This window comes from Manacus candei, unplaced genomic scaffold, assembly GCF_025592945.1.
Source record: "Manacus candei isolate 608988 ecotype Guabito, Panama unplaced genomic scaffold, ASM2559294v1 h1tg000045l, whole genome shotgun sequence".
NCBI lineage: Eukaryota > Metazoa > Chordata > Aves > Passeriformes > Pipridae > Manacus > Manacus candei.
The window spans coordinates 5044419-5062180 of NW_026138093.1; the positions used below are offsets into that span (position 1 = coordinate 5044419).

The 17762-nt window shown below is 47.3% G+C and overlaps 1 pseudogene; it reads left to right on the forward strand.

Annotated features, from left to right (window-relative positions):
• LOC127474811 (zinc finger protein 208-like) overlaps positions 1-17762 on the forward strand; it is a 1297692-nt pseudogene that overhangs the window by 55902 nt on the left and 1224028 nt on the right.

Genomic DNA, 17762 nt, shown 5'->3' on the forward strand with positions numbered 1-17762 from the left:
GCCTGCGTGGTGGCTCCCTGGGACCCGTTGCTGGGGGCAGGTGCCATGTCAACAAGCACTGGAACCTGTTGCTAGCGGCCGGCAGCGTGTCACAGAGGGGCCCTTTGTGACACCCACTGCAGCAGGTGTGCTCAGCACGACCGTGGCCCACGGTGGGTCAGTGTCCGTCAGGACGGCGACCGGACAGGAGAGGAGTGCGGCGCTGGCGAGAAGCCCCCGACTGCAGTCCACGTCTTGTCCACGACCCCAGGTGGCCCCGTAGGAACTTGGTGTTTTGCTGAGGCGTTTTGCCGAAGCATTTTTGCCTGAGGCATTTGGGTCAAGGCCTTTTGGCCGAGGTGCTTTGCCTGAGGTGCTTTGCCTTGGCCTTTTGGCTGAGGCCTTTTACCTTGACCTTTTGGCTGAGGCACTTTGCCTTGGCCTTTTGGCTGAGGCCTTTTGCTGAGGCCTTTTGCCTGAGGCGCTTTGCCTGAGGCGATTTGGCCGCGTCATTTTTCCCGAGGGTGTTTGACTCCACCATTCGGACGCCCTCCGTAGGCAGGCTCCCCTGTGTTCTTTGATTCACAGGATGGAGAAGAGACCCCCCGCCTGCCCCAGGCAGGCCTGGATGGAAGACAGCTCTTCCCAGGAGAGCCGCTCTCCAGGTCTGCAGCTTCCGTCCTCCTACAAGGTGACCACCATGCAGCCCCTGAAGCTGGGTGAGTGAGGGGCCCTGTGGGGCTGGGCAGGGCTGGGGCCCACCAGCACACCCTGTAGCACACCAGGATCCCACTTTCCTGGCCAGCTGACAATGAGGGTCCCGGGCGTCAGCCATGATGTTGCCTGAAAGCTGGGACTGCTCAGGGCTGGAGCGTGGCCCCAGCACAGCCTCTCCCAAAGAAGCCATGTGTTGGTTTGGACCTGGCTTCCTGCCAAGTCCCCGAGACCCAGTGAAAAAGCTTACTTCCCAGAGAGAAAAAAAAAAACAAATAGCAGAGCTAGAGCAAAAATATAGATGTACATATATCACAGTTATATCCAGTAAAAATACTCATCACGGCTGGGCTTCGCAAATGAAGATTTGGGGAGGGCACTACCCAAGTTTGTTGCAAGAGCGTTGGTGGCTGAAAAGGCCAACATGAGATAGACATGTCCGGTTGCAAAAGGTACAGCAGAAAGACTCCTTAGGTGGTATATTCTGCAAGACACGGTTCTTTCTGCATTGTCTTTTCTCCTCAAGGGTTTTCCCGCGTGCATTCTCAAAAGCATCAGCAGCGTTATAGATGGGGTGTCTCCAGGCCTCCCGACTGGAGGCCAGAGTAGACCAGTGATGATGATCAATATGGCCAAGGCTGAGATGTTGTTTCAGGGAGTCCTTGTATCTTCTCTTTGGGGCTCCTCTCTTGCAACAGGCAGTGGCAAGTTCACCATAAAGCAGGATCGTAGGGAGGCGGTGGTTGGTCCTTCATCCTGGAGACGTGCCCTGCCCAGCACAGCTGTGTTCTCAGCAACGTGGCCTCAATACTTGTGACTGCTGCTTGTTCAAGAACAGATGTATTGGTCACATAATCTGACCAGTGGATGTTTAGGATTGTTCAGAGGCAACATTGTTGGAAGCGTTCTAGGAGACGCAGGTGGTGGTGGTAGATGACCCATGATTCAGATCCGTACAAGAGAGTAGACAGCACTGTGGTTCTGTAAACACTGATCTTGGTACTTTTCTTCAGGTGTTTGTTTCGCCAAACTCTTTTATGAAGCTTTCCAAAAGCACTATATGCCTTTGCTAACCTGTTGTCTATCTCCCCATCAATCTCACCATCCGAGGAGATGAGGCTACCTAGGTATGCTGGGTTGTATCTGCTCCCAAATCACAGCCAGGGACAGTTTCACAGAGGTGCAGAAGGAGGGTTTGAGGTACAATTGAAGAGCTGAGTTCAAGGAATGTGGATGCATTTTTGTGGTGCTGGTTGAGCAGCCTGGGTCCATCAGAGTGATGTCAGACAAAATAACTTTGCTCCTGCAGGATTCTGTGTGTGGAATGTGTGAAATGTGGTTGTTCTTCTGGCAGGATAAGAAGTTTTGCTTTCATTGCTGTATCTAAAACAGGGTCTGGGGCTTGTGTAAACTGAATCCATCAGGCTCCATGAAACCATCCCACCTTCACCCTGCTGGAGTCTGTCCAGGTGCTCTGGTGCTGTGACACGGTGTCATCCAGGGAGAATTGGAGCAATAAGGAACTGGGCTACAAGGCAGGTTTACAAAGAGTTTTACAAAACTGCCCCCCCTCCACAAAACCTCAGAAAATAAGTGTGTCATCTGTTACCAGAAGAATCACTGAAAACACCCTTTGTGCCACTCTGTGAACACCAAAATCATGGAATGGCGTGGACCTGCACCGTAAGTAAATCAGAGATTGTTTGTAGGAATCCCCAAATCAGGAGAAAATCCAGATCCCTCATCTGTGGTAAAATGTCCTGTGAGCAGGACTGAAATGTGCTGCACACACACGTGTTAGAGCACACCATGGAAATAGGGGAGATTGGAAAACGGTTTTCAGATTTAATAGCATTTCAGTTTTAACAGTTCATTTAAAACTAGAATAAAATCCAAGGAGTTTCCATTAAAAAATTAATTAAAACATTGCTTTTCTAGAGTTTTTGTAATTCCATCTTATCTAGGTTTTGTAGAGGGCTCAGATGTGAATATTCAGTCTGCTACCTGTGACAATGCCTGACTTCACTTACAATATTTTTAATACTTATATTCTTTATATTCTATTTAGTCTGATTCTCAATGCCTGTGATCTTAGACTTGTGTGACTCTGCTGTTGTTTGTAACAGAGAATTTCCTTTGACTTCACTGTGAGAGCTCTCCATGCAATGATGAACAGTAGTAATAATATTAATCACTTATAGAGTGCTTTATATGTTTGAAATACAGGATAATCTTTAAATGAGCTCAGCTTTGCTCTCAGATATGTGAGTGAACTCTTCATTGCTTTGAAAAAAATTGTTACCTGACATATTTTCTAGTCTTGCTGGGTATTTTGGAAAGAGTTTCTTTATTTTTGTAGGGCAGAATATTGTCTTAAGTTTGAGACCTTAAAAGGTTTGCAAAGGACATGGAGGTTGCTGTGGTGTCCTCTGATGATTTCAGCTGACAAACTGAATCCTTCCAATCCTTTTATCTGCGAGGGGACTGCAGGCCATGCTGGAAAGCAGGTGTTACTGCAGGTGACTTTTTCTCCTCTATGCAATGAGTTAGCTTATAAACTCCTAAGGTAAGCATTTTTCTGGTGAATTCAGAAATTTTTACCAGTGTATCACAGGCACAAGAATTAACAGTAACATTTGGAATTTGCAGTTATCCCACAACTTTTCTAGAAGATCAGTAATTTCTGAGAGCTGGCTCCTGTTTGCAGTATAGAGCAGTCAGCTCTGCCACTGCATGGTTGCTTCATGTGTTGGTTGGTTTAGTTTCCAAGGTTTACAAGTACCATAAACTGTTGCCAAAAGCAGCAGAAAGGATGAATAATATTTTTTCTCCCCAATAGCCAAAGTTTCGTGTGTGTATGTGTGTTATTGGTATAAACAGCAAGTCTTCTTTTGAGTAGGAATAAGATTTAATTCAAAAAGGCAGTAGCAGACTTGTAGCAGACACAAGGTCTAACATTTGTTCTTCTCCCCCTTTCTTGTTCTTTCATAACAGATAATTCTCATTATTCTGTGGTAAATGATACTCAGATGTTCTGCAGCAGCAGGAAATTCAATGTGTGGGTACCATTAAAGGCCTGATTCCATTTTCTAACTCCACAGTACAAGTGACTGCATCCAACAGCCAGGGCAGCTTGATAAGTGATGCTGTAACAATTGTCAGGCCTCCAGGAGGTGAGTGTGAAAAAGTGCTTTTTCTGTGCATGGAACAATTCCAAAAACACTCTGTTGAACAAAATGTGATTTATTATCTCAACTGGGGACTGGAAGTTCAGAAGAATATGTTTGCATTAGTACTTCTCACTACCAAAATTGTCCTTTTTGACTTCTAATTTGTCACATGGTTAACTTTAAGAACTAGAGAATGAAAACAGTTGTATAGTTAAAATATTGTGAAGGTGAGAGGTGTATTATGTACTTCATTTTTTTCTGTGAATGGTGGTGTGCTCTATCAGGGACAGCTGATCTAGTCCAAGAATATAGAGAGACTCACCTGCATTTTGTGACCTGCTTTAGAATAGAAGTTGAAAGTGCTGACAAGGAGCACTCACTGGATAGACTTAGAGAATTTGTTTAATAACAGTAATAGAAACCACTGGCAATATATTGAGCCAGAATCCACAAAGTTCTATAGCTGTAAGAAAGTCAGTTCCAATGTGCTGATTTACAGTGACTGAGGCTCTAAACCCCTCTGGCTGTTCTCTTCATAACAATTGGAAATGAGAGAATTGAGCAAATACACCCTGAACACTGTGAGTGTTTTGTTCTGTGGTTTTGTTTTGGTTGGTTGTTGTTGGTTTTGTCAAGAAAGCTTTTCCATTTCTAGCTGGTGTAGGTGTGTCCCTTTTGCATTCCCTTTTCATGGCCATCCTGGAGAATTAGCTTTGGTTGAATAAATGCCAATGGAAACAATTAAATTAAGATAGTTTTGAATTCTAATGTGAGAGCCCAACAACTCTTGATCTTGAGAGATGTGTAGGTGTAGCTGTTGAGTGAGAATAGTGTAGAGTGACATACATACCATTTTAAAGGAAAAGAAAAACAAAATCAAAGAAAAGAGCAATCCCATAAACCTTACAGCTCAAAATACAGTTAAACTTGAAACAGTTTGATTGCAAACAACTGGATTAGGTTTGGGTCCAAACCAGCAGAAAGACTTCAGGAAAGTGAGTAAATCCAATGCAGAGTTTGTGTGACAGATCACTGAGAAATAAGGAAAAGGTCAATCTCCAGCACATTTTATACTTTTCCAATTTTATTGTCAAGTTGCACCTAATATTAACAAATAGACTTTGTTATAGAATAATAAAACTGCATCTGAGTTTCACTGCTCATTTAAGACTGAGCAGTAAGACAATGTTATTTCTAATTCCAGTGCCACATTTTAATTTTGCACTGCAAAATTTGGTAGTGAAAATTTTACCAAATGACAAAGTAAAGGATCTTTAAAGATAAGTAAGGCTGTGCAGAGGTTTATGACAGCCATTCAGACAGACTTTCTTTCATCATTAGATTGTTGCTGATCACAATTAGAAAACTTATAGCTTTGAAATTATCTTTTTTATGACCTTGTGGTAGTTTAAAAGCAATACCTCATTGGTTAAATAGCTTTTAGTTCATGCTTCCCTTTAGCTAATGCTCTGAAAACATGTTATCCTGATTTACACATAAAATCCTGCTGAAAAGCACGTGGCATTCCCTAGGATATGTGTGTTTAACTAGAATTAAATTAGCAGTGAGAGTGTTTAAAGAAATCTTCCATACTAGGACAATGTCTGTTTACTTTACTGTGATGTTTATTACAATGACTCTTTAAATGCTCTACAATTCCATTGCATGGTAAATTATGAGTGTAATGGTAATTTTACACTGGGCTGTGGTCAGTGCCTTCACACTTTGTAAATCATTCAATGAAATCTGGGTGCCACTAAAATAAGAAGAAATTTTATTTTTTACTTCAGCAGCCAAGATTTCACTTAGACAGAAGTTTTGTTTGATCAAAGAGTGAGAGAGATCTCATTAGGTACAAAATCATAGCCTTTTAATGAGTGTGAACATGGAGCATTCTCTTTTCGAGGATAAGAAAAACAATGCTGTTCCAGAAATTTCCATTGTGGGGAGTACTTGATGGAACTGGATGGAAGATTGTACAAAAGGGAGAGTGACAGAGGACAAAGGAGTATTCCATTGTGAAGTTACTGCTGATCACTGTTTTACAATTATGAGACAATTTTTTTTCCAACATGCATTTCTTTATTTACACTGTATATACTTATTTACAGTTAAAAATTTCTCTGTGGGATTTTTCTCTGTAGTTTCGAAAATGAATTTTAAAAATCTGAAATGTTATATCTGAATTCTTGAAACTCTTTGCATAATTAAAGTATTTTTCCTTCACATATCTTGTTTCCAACCAAACAGTAGCTTGGATACCACGTGAAAGGGGATATCCTTGTGCTGTAAGGAGTGGAAAATGTAAATACCTGCAAAATTCTGAGATAATGAGACAAAAAGGCCACTGAGAGTGAAGAGAGAAAAGGAGAGAGAAAGGGAAGATACAGCAGTTTATTCTTTTCTATAGTAATGATACTTGCCAAACATACCTTAATGTCTGAGATTTCTGATGCTGTCTGTTGGCTTTTTTACTGTCATCAGGTGAGTGAATATGACCTTTATGCAAAATAAGACAAGATCACAATTTTTTTTTCAAACTAAAAATAACCTCTTAATTTTCAACTTGTGTTAAAGAAACCTTTTTCCAGAGTTCTCTGCTGTCTTGCCATATAATTGAAGTGAGGGAATGAAAAAGTGCCCAAATAAGTCAGTCATGCCAAAGTCAAGGAAATCAAGATTTGGCCTTCTACCTGCATTTTAGAGAAAAACTGTCACAGCTGTCTCCCAAATAACTTTGATAGAAGAAAGAAGAAAACTGGACTTGAGTTCAGTTCGTGTTCCTCTCAGGAGATGTCTTTCCTGACACCGTCCCTGCTCTTCTGCACTCCCAGGGAGCACTGGGACTTTGTTTTTCATGGTGATTTGCTCCCTTCTAGCCCAGTCTGCAGCCACTTGGGATTTCTGTCTAATCAGAAGTTCTGCTCAGCTTTACTGAACGAGTGAGAAGCAGAACTGGCACACAAACTCTCCGTACTCTGTAGTGTATTAATCAGTAAAATTCTCCCAGTTTTAAGCAGACAGTTGTGTTATTTATCATAGCAAATAAAGTAAAGAAGAATTAGTGAAAATGGGGCAATGCTTGTAATTCTTCTGCATATCTCTAAAATATTTCTTTGTGTGAACTCCCTTTCATCACTCCATAATTGTGTTACACTTATTTGCCTTTTCTGTGACTGTTTCAGAAGGAGGGCTTTTCTGTTCTTGTCTTCACAGCTCATAACTTTTATTCCTGGGATCAACTGTCTTCTCACATTTTTAAAAAAGCAGATTTTTATGATGTGGTAAGTATTAGTGAGCACAGTATGAGTGAAGTCTTGCCAGAGATTTCATTACTACTTCCTTACGTCACACCCTACATTTATAGCACTGTGTTGGCTTTTAAATTTATTCCTAAAGTTTTCTAGACTTTAGAGAAAAAAGAAAAAGAAGGAACAGGAAAAAATAAGAAAAAAAAAAAAAAACAACACAAAAAGAAAGAACAAGGAAAAAAGAGGAAAAAAAAGAGAAAGAAAAACGAAAAAAAGAGGAATAAAAAAAGGAGAAATAAAAAAAGAAAGAAGCGAAAGAAAGAAAAAGGATATAATAAAAGAAGACAGAAAAACTAAACCCCCAAAGTCCTATCCTTTCTCGCCGCAAGGACTACAACTCCCACAATGCACCGCGCGGGGCGGAAGCCCAAAGAGGGCGGGCAGGGGCCGAGGCCGCGCGCTGATTGGCTGCGGGGCGAGTTTCTAAGGACGATGCGCGCGCAGAGCGAGCGCCATTTTGTCGGCGTGGAAAGGAGTGGGGGAGAGGCGGCGTCCGCTGCGTTGAGCTGTGAGTGCGGGGGGGGGGCGGCGAGAGCGGGGTCTGGGGATCCCCTCGGGGGCTGCGGGGAGCGCGGCTGTGGGTGGAAAGGCTGGAGGGCTCGGGAGGGTTCAGCGCGGGGGTTCGGGGGTTCCCGGGGACGTTTTGAGGGGTCCCTGAAAGGACTCAGGGGGGAAGTTGAAGGTCCCTGAAGGGTTTTGGGTGGCTCTGATGGGGGTTTTGTTTTCTGAGAAGATTTGGGGTGTCCTAGGTGGGCTTTGGGGGTCTCTGAGGAGGTTTAGGGGTCCAGGGGGGCTTTGAAGGGACCTTTTCTGCAGTTTTGGGGTCTCTAGGGGGTTTAAGGAGTCGCAGACGGTTTTGAGGGTCTCTGAGGGGGATTGGGGGGTCCCTGAATGGGCTTGAGGGATCCCAGGTGGGTTTTGCGGGTCACTGAGAAGGTTTAGGGGGTGCTGGGGAGGGATGAGGTCTCTGAGGGGATTTGAGGGGACCTTGAGGAGGTTTCGATGGGTCGAGAGTGGGATTTCAGGGGTTTTGAGGGGATTGTGGGGGGTCCCCTAAAGCCCAGCAGTGGGGTTCGGGGGGTCCCCCAGCCCCCAGGGGAGGGGTCCTAGTGATGCCCTCCAAAATTGGAGGAGGGAGATATACTACATGCGGGTAAGGGGATCCCAATGCCCCCAGTATATCCCAATCACCTCCCACTGACCCTCAGGATGGCCCAGTAACCCCCCAGTGACCACCCAATGTATCCGTGGGAGCACCCAGTAACCCCCACTATGGCTTGGTAACCTCCCAGTGTTCCCTGGTGTGTCCTGATAATCCCCCAGTAACTCCCCAGTTCTCTGCCAGTGCCCCCAGTGTGCCCCAGTTCCCCTCCAGTCCCTCCCAGTGCCCTCCCAGCGTCCCTCATTAACCCCCTAGTGCCTCCCAGTGCCCCCTGGTTCCCCCCAGTGTGTCCCAGTATCCCCCAGTAATCCCCCAGTGCCCCCCAAAGCCCCCCAACTGTCCCCAACGTGTCCCCAGATGCCCTTGGGCTTTTTGTGAGCAGGGGGGGAAAGGCATTTTTGTGGTCAGAGGGTCCAGGGTGGGCTCCTGGGGTGAGATGGGGGGTTGAGGACATCAGGGATGGGGTTTGGGGACAGTGGAATTTGGGATGTCAAGGGGGGAATTGGGGCTATGGAGAGGCCCTGGGGGCATTGGAGACACAAGGGGGGTCTCGAGGTGTCAAGAGGGGAACTGGGGACACCAAGAGGGTCTTGGGGACACCAGGGGGTTCTCAGGACTCACTTGCTGTTGGTGAAGCCCCTTCTCTCCCCCCCAGGCCCCTTTTAACCCCCCCAAAATGTCACCAACCTTCATTTTCCCTTTAATCCCCTCCCCCACAGATCCCTTTGATGCCCCAATGCCCCCAAAACCTGTTTTAACTTCCCCAAATACACCCAAAGACCCCCAACCCGCCCCAATCCCCATCCAACCCCTCCAGATCCCCTCAAATCTCCCCCAGCTCCCCCTCCCAAATCCCTTCCAACCCTCCTAAAAAGGGATCACCCACACCCTGGGACAGGAACACAGTGGGCTGTACTGGGGGCACTGGGCTGTACTGGGAGGGCACTGGGGGGGCTCAGGTGTCCCAGGACAACGTGGCCCAGCTCCAGGAGAGATCTGGGGAGCAGTGAGGAGGTACTGGTCTGTACTGGTCTGTACTGGTCTGTCCTGATTTGTACCCCCAATCCCCAAAGCCCCTCCCCAGATCCCCCAGGGCCCTCCCACACCACAAAGCCCCCCAGGCCCCCCCAGGCCCCTGACTTGGTCCTGCTGCCCCTTGAGCATCTGCAGCTCCTGCAGAACCAGGCATTTCTTTGCTCCCCACAGGGTCCTTCCCACACCCAGAATGGAATCTGGAGGCAGCAGGATGTGCACAGGGCTCCCATTTCCTACAGTGCAAAGGGGCTGCAGGGAATGATTCCCCTGCTCTTGCAAATCTGCCAAAACCTGGAGTGGAGCTCACAGGGTATTGAGAGGAACATATCCCTCAGATACAATCTCTCTGCATACACAATATCTGTCTGGACAGACAGATAAAGCAATAATCAGATATATTCTGTATCATATATATGGCACATATTCTACAGAATCCATCCTTAGGTGTTGTATGATAGATCTTTAAGATATTACAAATAATAAGCAATAATAAGGCAAGTGTCCTCCTTAGGGACACACACTTCAGAAGGGAACTTGCACTTGACCCCCCCCCTCTCTTCAGCTTCGAGCCACCCGGTGCCACAGAGGGGGACAGAGCTCCTGTGGAACATTCTATTCCACTGACACAGAGCAAGGAATAAACCCAAACTATTGCCTGGGTTTGTTCCCTGGGGGTCTCTGCAGCAGCAAGCACAGCCCCACACTGACTGCTCTGGGCTGTGCAGGCATTTGTGCTTCTGCCTGTCTCCCACACACACACAAAAGTCTGGTTAGTGCTGCCCTCAGGAAACCCCCCCAGCCTTGGTCCAGCTAAAGCTGTGGAATTTGTCTTTGTTTCCCTTGGGTTCAGGGTCAGGCTGTGCCTGTGTCCAACCCAGAGGCTCAGAAAAGCATTTCTCCAGTCCAACTGCAATCTGCTGCTGCAGACAGGACCCAGGCACTGGTGGCACTGGGAGTGAACAGCAGAGTGTTTCCAGGGGCTCTCTGAAGGAACACGAGTGTCCAAAGAAACCAGCACAAGTGTCCACAGAAGTCCCAGTCCTTCATCCCTGAATGAGCTTGTTCAGCCCATGGAAGGAGGTTTTTCTCACTTCAACACCAGTTTAGTTCCAAACTGCTTTCTTCATTTCCTCCTCCCAATTTCCCTGAAGGACACTGACAGGGGCCATGGACACTGACAGGGATCACAGAGTTTGTCCCTTGGCCATACAGCTCCTGCTGTTTGGCAGCACAGGAGAGGTTAATTAGAGCCCAGGCTCCAATGCCAGGGTGTCCCTTGAAGATGAGCTTGAAATCTAATGACTGTCATGTTGGGGGGTTAAATTCAGTCCCCACCACCTTTTTTAGGGCTGAATCTTCATATTTTGGAGTATTTTCTGGCTGAATCTCAACTTTTTGCAGTTTGGGCGGGCGAGGGTCTTCTTCCTATTTCTGAGGGTTTTTGCCTGAATCTCCTTGACTTGGGTTTTTCTGGGCTGAATCTTGGTGTTTTGGAGGTTTTTATGGTCACAGGATGCCCGGTGAGTTCTAGAGATGGACTTGGGCAGGAGGAACCCCCAAGCCAACGCGCTCAGCCCTTGTTTTCCCCCCATCAGGATTTGTCCTTCCCAAAGCTTGGGCGGATGGAGGAGGAGGCTGCGAGGAAGAGGAAGATGCCTTGGGCCCCCCAGGCAGGTGAGGAGGAAGTCAGTGTCCCTTTGGGCAGGTGTTGTGCTGGCTCTGTCAGCCCAGCATGGCCCCGGCTGCAGGACAACCCCGCTGGCGCCGCCGTCCTGCCGGGGCCGGAGTTGGGGGGATGTCCTTGGCCTTCCCTGTGGGCCGGAGGCAAATCCCCTGCCTGTCCTTCTTGCTTCCTGCCCCAGGCCCCGAGCTGAGGAGGGAGAGCCCGGAGGACAAATCCCCCCGTGAGACCCTGGTGGGAGAGGCCGTTTTGAAGGGCTCCCCGGCGCAGGAAGGCAGCGGGGAGGAAAAGGGCCGGAGATCCCCCCGCAGGAGGGGCTCCAAAGCCAGCCCAGGGTGCTCTGAGGAGGAAAGAGCCAGCCTGTGCCGGGAAGGCAGCCGGAGCTTGAGGGGGAGCTCTGACCTGGTGGTCCCTGATCAGCCTCCCAGTAGGGAGAAGCCCTTCCAGTGCTTGGAATGTGGGAAGAGTTTCACGAACAGCTCCCACCTGATCCGACACCAGCAGATCCACACTGGGGCACGTCCCTACATGTGTGGGGAATGTGGGAAGAGCTTCAACCAGAGCTCCCATCTGATCAAACACCAGAGTGTCCACACTGTGGAACGGCCCTACATGTGTAATGATTGTGGGAAGAACTTCAGGCACAGCTCCAGCCTGATCCGACACCAGCACATCCACACTGGGGAACGGCTGTACACGTGTGGGGAATGTGGGAAGAACTTCAGGGACAGCTCCCACCTCCGCACCCACAAGCTAATCCACACAAGTGAACGGCCCTACAAGTGCTTGGAATGTGGGAAGAGGTTTCAGACCAGCTCACATCTCCGCAGGCATGAGCAGACACACACGGATGAGAGGCCCTTCTGCTGCACCAACTGTGGGAAGGGCTTCAAGCACAACTCCCACCTCATCACCCACCGGCGCATCCACACCGGGGAGAGGCCCTACAAGTGTGGGGAGTGTGGGAAGAGCTTCCCCCACAGCTCTACTTTGACCAAACACCAACGGACCCACCAGTAAGGGAAGCCCCACCAGTGCCCCAACTGTGGGAAGAACTTTGGCTGCTGCTTCCACTGGAATGAACCTCTGATGGTGAGGCAACCCCTGGAGCCCAGTGACTGTCAGTCCATCCCTTTTACCACAAAGGGCCAGTCCCCTTTCCCAGGGGCAGGTTCTTCCAACAGAACCTTTCCTGTGTGGGGTGTGTGTGTGGAGATTCCTGCCTTGGCTGGGGGCCCCCCAAGGTCACTGCTGGAGGTTGAGAGCAGAGATCTCCCCGCGAGCATTGGTCTGGGGGAGTTCCATCCATCTCTAATTAGGAATTATTGCTTTTGTGCCAGCTTGAGTAGAATTGCTTCAACAATTGCTTTAGTGTAGAGCACTGTCCTATCTTATCCTGTACTCCTGGTAGTTTTAGTGTTTCTGTTGTGCAGTAAATAATTCTGATGAAGATCTTTTGTCTGATCATTTGTAACCCTAAATAAATTCATTTCTATCAATAGATCTGATTTGCCATCTTTAAAAGCTGGGGGACAAAAGTGTTTCAGTCACACCTCTGTAATTCCTCTAAACTGGGTTTAGTTATGTTATGTTGGCATAACCCAAGTCTGAGATTGGATCCAGCAGCCCCCAGCACTCCACAGGAAGTTGGGAGCTCAGGGGGGCCACCCCCTTTTGCCAACCCCCCTGTGCCCAAAGACCCCCCCCATGGGACCGTCAGACCCTCCAGACAACCTTCCCTTTTCCACCCTTCTCCCTGTTCCTCTCACTTTCCCATTGTCCCCTCAATCCCCATTTTCCCCCCCAAACAGTTTTGGGGTCCCAACCCCTGCAGTTTACCCTCTCTCCTGTGGACACTGAAGGAGAAAATGAGGCTGCACACACAGAGTTCCATTTTGGGACTTGTCCACCCATCTTTCCGGCATCCCCCTTTCATTGGGGTTCCTTTGGAAACAGCGTTTGGGCTTTGTCTTTTAGTCCACTGGAATTCCCAGCATGGCCCCAAAGCAGTGCCCTGATCCCACACATTCCCCTCCCCTCATGTGCTGGCTGTGTTCAGCCACCAGAGAAAAACACAGAGAAAGAACCATGCAGAGCGTTCCAAGTGGTTTCCACTTTGGCGAACAGCACTCTCTGGATGGAAAACACCAGTCAAGGCCAAAACACTCCCTGTTGATCCTGATTAACTGAATGCAGCTGCTGCTGCCTTAACTTGTTCCCACAGAAATTTTCAGGGTTCCTTTGCTTCCAGGAGAGATGTGATGTCACACAGGAGCTGTGATGTCACGGGGATGATATGATGTCACAGGAGAGATGCGGTGTCATATGATGGTAGTGACGTCATAGAGGAGCATTTTTATGAGAGCAAGGATGTGATGTCATGGGGAGGATGTGATGTCACAGAGCAGATGTGATGTCATAGGGGAGCTGTGATGGCACAGGGGAGGATATGAAGTCACATGGATGATATGACATCACAGGAAAGATGTGATGTCATGATGGATGTGACGTCATATAAGAAGTGTGATGTCACAGGGGAGGTGTGACTCACAGGAAGGATGTGATGTCACAGGAGAGCTGTGATGTGACAGGAGAGCTGTGTTGTCACAGGGGAGGGCGTTACTTCACAGGGATGATATGATATCACAGAGGAGATGTGGTGTCATATGATGGATGTCACGTCATAGGGGAGATGTGATGTCACAGGAAGGATGTGATGTCACGGGGAGCATGTGATGTCACAGAGGAGTGACACATCCCCCCCAGCCTTGCTCCAGCTAAAGCCGTGGAATTTGTCTTTGTTTCCCTTGGGTTCAAGGTCAGGCTGTTTTATTTCCATGGATGTCTAGAGATGAGTTAAGGGGAGCTCAGACCTTTTGGTGAGGAAGGACTTGTTTACTCTGGAGCATTTGAACTCAGCCTTTGTTCCTGGTTTCTTCCCACTCTTTCAGAGTAGTTCATTTCCCAGGGGGAAAGCTCTGATTCCCCAGCACAGTCAGGTTCTCCTGAGCTCAGGATCTTTCACTGGTCTCATTTTTCTCCAGTATTAATTCTGTACCAGATTCTTGCTTCCTAGGTCAGTGAAATGTTAGAAGATAGAGAATCTCACCTTGATCTTGGACAGAACACTTACAGACTTCTTTATTCTATTGAATTCTTCCCTATTAGTTCCGGATGACAGAACACCCATATGGAAAGTCCCTTGTCTGGTTTTCAGGACTTAAAAGAGATGCTTTTCTGATGTGGGTATTTATTGGAGTGTTATTGATTCAACTGGGAGGGTTGAATTGAGTGTTCCTTGCACCTTTAAAAAGTGCAACACCTTGTTTTAGAAACCGTCCATTAGATGTCAGAGGACATAAAGACAGCACGTAGAGCTAACCCTGCTGTAAGTGATGGTTCCAGTCATCCCGTGTATGGATCAAAGATTTCCAAGGCTCTGTTCCAAGGCTGGGTGCACATGGACTGGGAGAACTTTTCCTGCCGGAGCCGCTCTCCCTGCACCGCCAGGAAGAGCAGGGACTGCATCGCCCCGGCCGCAGCGGCGCAGAGGCTGCTCGGGAGGGGACAGTGTGCTGGAGGGAGCTGCCCACTCGCTGTCCTCACTGCCTGCACAGCGCAGGGCTGGGGGGAATTGAGCCAGGCAGGAAAAGGGAATGGCGGCCATCGCACGGGGCTGAAATGAGACAGGAAGGAGCAAACAGCCTGGCTGGGGGGGCACAGTTTGGGAAGGGGGCACAGGGAAAACCCACTGGGATGTTCCGGGGTAAATAACAGAGAATAAACAGGGGAGGGTGCCCTTTCAGATATGGTTTATAGATCAGTGCACTGTGTATGGTGTAAGAGAGCTTCAGAAATGTAAGAATGCAGTTCCTACAGCTTTTACTACAGTGACACGTTTTTTATAAAATATATAAAGAGATAATAAGTTGGGTGTTAGGTTGGGCTTTTTTTGGTTTGTTTTTTTTTTTTTTTTTCTGAGTGCTTTGTCCCCCCCACCCTCCCCAAAGAAGCTTTCTTGAATGTACCTTCTTACAGCTGATTTGAATGATCAGTTTAGATAAACCTCTTAGAGTAGATGCATTTCAATGAAATCAGGGCACATATCTTTTTGGCTCTGGTGCAAGGTTTGAACTAATTTTTTTCTTCCTCTTGGACTCAATTAAAAGTCATCTTAAAACACTCCCAATATATTGTGTGAGTGCAGGGCTTGAGGTGTGTGGGATTGAATGGACACAGGGAAAGAACTAACATTCAGAAACATATCTGCTTCCCTGTCTCAATTAATAAACCCCAGAGTTTGACACATTAATAATATCCATAGCAATTGTGATTTGGCTATATATTGTGACCTGCATATGCACATGTGAGCATAAGGACTTACAAAATAGGTATTGTAGTTTCTGCAGTTCTTGAGGGTAGAGAGGATTTGAGCTAAAAACTGTCTGAACATTTTGGGATGTCAGACAGAGACGTCTGTCTGACCATCACTAGGTATGTTTTGATTTTAAGGCAGAGCATGTTAAAGAGTGCAATAACTTAAAGCCAGCTGCAGTCTTGAATTTTTGCTCTTTCAGCAATAACAATAGCACTAATAATTACTAATAGTTAATGAGCTAACAGATGCAATAAATGTATCTGCTCATTTTGACATATATGTCAGTTTAATAATTTTAAATGAATCAGAGCATTCATAACAAGAAATCTCCCTTAACCCCTGATTAAAATGTAACATTGACTAAAGGATTATAGAGCAGACCTAATTTTACTGACTGTTTTAGCAGTTGTCACAGATGTTGGAAGAAGGAAAGGCAATTGAAACACTCTAAAAAAGGGGGGTGGGGGGAGCAGAAAGGGAGTAGTTTAATAAATTTAAACATGGTCTCTGAATGCCAAACATAAAAAACATTGAGCAGATCTGTAGCTCCAGAAAGCTGCTGCACACTATGTACGTTTGCCTTTTGTGGCTCACTGTGTTTGATTCATTTGAACACTGAGCAGTTTCCCTCCTTTCTCCGTTTAAAAATGTGCAACAGCATTTAAATGTGGAACAAATTCAGCTGTTCATGTGCCTGGAGTTTCATCTTAGAATGCAGCTGATAGAATACTCAGCTGACGGGAAATAAAGGCTGTGTAGAATGGCTGTAACATTTCAAAAGTGGACACAGGTGTCACATCCTGTGAATGCTGCAGTGCAGTGAGGGTTGGTGTACATATTTTATGTTTTTCTAACCGTTCCCATGTTGTGATGTGGGAATGGTGTGTGGAGTTCCCCTGCGAGTCTGTCTGGGTTATGTCTGTGTAGGGATGAACAGGAGTGTGTGTGTAGATTCCCATGCCTGTGTGTTTGTGTGTGTGCAGGGGGATTCTGTGCTAAACTCATTGAGCTACGAGATGCACAAAGGACCCCCTTGCTTTCTAAATTCCTTCTCAGAGAGGAGCCTGGGGGTGGCTGGATCCAATCTCAGACTCAGATTTTGGTTTCAGTTGAAGGAATTATAGAGGTGTGATTCAATCACTTTGTCCTGCAGGTTTTAGTGATGGCAAATCAGAAATATTTCTATAAAAACAATGATTTATTATGACAAATGAACAAAAAATTGATCAGAAAAGTGAACAGATGAAAGACCTTAAAGAGAATTATTTACTTCAAATTCTAAAAGCCAAAAACCCCTCGTAGTATAGTGTACGATAGGACAGTGGAGTCTATCAAAGTCATTCTATTAAAGCAATTGGATCAAAGCCAGCAAAAAGAAACAATCCTGAAGCAGAGATTGAGGTAACTCACCCCACAATGACAGGGGGTAGTTCTCTATCTTTCACTTAACCCCTGGGCAGTGACCATGAAGAGCTGTCCCTGCTTCATGGCAGAAACTCCACACACTTCAAGGAAGTCTGTAGAAGAATCTGACACGTGAAAGTTGGACGGGGTTTTTATAGGTATCATGGGTTTGACTGCCAGACATATTTGCAGGCCAGGGAGCAGCTTATCTGTCAAATCCTGCTTCAGAAAGCAGGAGGTGTGTTTGAAGTTTCATGAAGCATTTTGGGTTTAGCATAATTCAACATTAAAAACAGCACCTTGACACCAGCAGTAACTCATCACAGAGAGTGTGCATTGTTTGCATTCTCTGACCATTGTTTAGGTATTATCTGAGCAGAGCATCCTGCCAGAAATGGCCCCTTGATTCCATGAGGTTGCAAAGACTCTCAGGGTTCCTTTAGTTCCTTGAGGCCCTGCAGTGTCACAATGGCCCCTTGATTCCAGGATGTTCCAGAACATCCCAGGGTTCCCTTGGCTCCAAGAGGCTCCCCAGTGTCCCAGCGGCCCCTGGATTCCAGCAGACCCTGCAGTGTCCCAATGGCCACTGGGTTCCAGGAGCCACAGCGGCTGTCGCCGGCGTCTGTGCCCGGAGCCGCCGCTCCCACGGGGCTGCCGCACTCACCGCCGGGGTTGCCGCTCGCGCAGCCGCCGCTCTGCCCCGGCTGCACCGGGACCCGGCACCGCCTCGGGCCTGCGCTGCTGCCTCAGCGGCCACAGGGACACAGCCATGGGGGACCTTTGCTCTGACACTGATGGGCCTGGCTTTGTTCTGCTTGGGGCTGGGCTTTAGGAAAATTGCTGTTCATTTTCATGCTCCACTGGAACAGCTCCTGAATTCCAAAGGTTTCCTAATCCAGGGGAGGGGTTTCTATGGCATCGGAGGTGC